Source organism: Helianthus annuus, chromosome 11 (genome assembly GCF_002127325.2).
Source record: "Helianthus annuus cultivar XRQ/B chromosome 11, HanXRQr2.0-SUNRISE, whole genome shotgun sequence".
NCBI lineage: Eukaryota > Viridiplantae > Streptophyta > Magnoliopsida > Asterales > Asteraceae > Helianthus > Helianthus annuus.
The window spans coordinates 148,471,735-148,473,620 of NC_035443.2; the positions used below are offsets into that span (position 1 = coordinate 148,471,735).

General features: G+C 35.8%; 1 long non-coding RNA gene across 1 annotated transcript; it reads left to right on the forward strand.

Annotated features, from left to right (window-relative positions):
- LOC110890761 lies at window positions 1-1,419 on the forward strand. The gene is made up of 3 exons (XR_002564750.2): window positions 1-356; window positions 447-481; window positions 954-1,419. It is a non-coding gene; the product is annotated as an uncharacterized LOC110890761 (long non-coding RNA).
- Window positions 1,420-1,886: the final 467 nt, after the last annotated feature.

Here is a 1,886-nt window from a genome sequence, read left to right on the forward strand (position 1 = left end):
TCACCTGCTTGATATTCATGGCAATCTGATTTGGGGTTTCGAAGCCTACTCATCATCAAATACATCGGTGTATCGAAATATGAAAGTCCAGGTAGATGAAGATCGATCGGAAGTAGGCACCATTCCCACCACTACTAATACCTCTAATGTTATTCATGGTAAGACCCTGCTCTAATTTATGGCTTACAAAGACATGGTGGGTATTAGGTTATTCGCCGTGAGTTAGAATACGACGTCGGTGTCGTCAACGTGGTGGCCGGTGACAGAGCATGGTGGTCACGGTTGTTCGGATTGGTCCCCGTGTCAGATTGTTCCCGGTGAGGCAGAATCCGTGACGGTCCGGTGACGCGATTCAGGTATGCATGTTTCACTTTCGTTTTGATCTGCTTAGTATTGATTTTGTAGTATTTTTCAAACCAGATTTTGTGTTGGTTGTGTTAAATCAGATATGTTTCAGCAAGATTCCGGTGAGCACGATCAGGTTAGCTTCCGACCGTCATTGTTGCTTATGTTTTTTGTTTTCGTCTTGATTTACGTTTTTGGAGAATGTTGATTTGTGAGTCAAATACCACTTACCAATGTAAATTCGGTTTTTATTATTCATATAATTAACTTACATAAACATATTTATATATTCTCAGTTGGGAATTTTCAAGGAACGAATAATTAGGTAGAAATGGATTACAAAATACATTGGTAATATAAATACTTAAATGATTTTACTTCACATAATATGTATCTTTTTGAATTCTAAATTGTAGTGATGATTTGGGTTTGTATATATGCCATTTACATTGTCTAAGCCTGCGAGTCATCTGGTCCGAATCAGTTTGATGTTATGTGTGAATTTGTTACTAATTATATTTTGTTATGTCAAGCTTAGTGTCGAATTGCATTACTGTTATTCAATGTTAAAGTTTATTATAATCGGAAAGACGTAACTGTGTTTTTAGATTATAGAAGAAGCATTAGTAAAGACCGGAAATGATATAGATCCTTCCATTAAGAGTCTCAATGACTTTACAAATAGGATGAAGCGGTGACAGAGTGTGGTGGTGACAATTGTTCGAATTGGTCGCCGCCTAACGTGGTGGTGGAATTGACTTCTGTTAAAGATTTTGGGACATAGGGCCAGGTTGATGCGTGTAAGAAGTCCGTGTGGAATAGGTTTTGCTAATGGAGTCGTGGATGCGGTTAGTCTGGTTATAGGTGCGGCTTGGCCTGCGCTCTATAAGTCGACTGAACTGGCACTTAAGTCGTCATCGTCACAGTCATCAAAAGCGCTTTCTGATGGTTCATTACCCGTTGCATTACATGTAGCAGTTTTACATAGTTGCATATGTATAAGTTTAAGATGTTTATGAATTACATTGCTCATATCTTGGTTAATAGATTGCTTACTAAGTGAATTGGCCGATTTTTAGGGGTTTACACCTTTATTTTAGATATGATGGTTTTAAACATGTTTTGTGTGTGTCTTTGTAACATTGTAGGTTCCAGGGAGTACCTCTCCATCACATAAACATGCAAATGCAGATGGTTTAAATTCTACTTTAGAGTAAATTGCCATTTTAGTCCCTGAGTTTTGTCCAAATTTGCCATTTTAGTCCAAATAGTTTTTTTTTGCCTCTGGGTCCCTGACTTTTCCCTTTTGTTGCCATTTTGATCACATACACTAACTCCATCCAAAAACTCCATCTTTAACAGGGGGTATTTTGGGGATTTTCTTTTTAAATGTTTTCAATTGCCATTTTGATCCAATTCCAAAAAATTAAAAAAATTCCAAAAAATCAAAAAAATCAAAAAAATTCCAAAAAATTCTAAAAAATAATAAATATTCTAAAAAATCATAAAAATTATAAAAAATTCTAAAAAAATACAAAAAA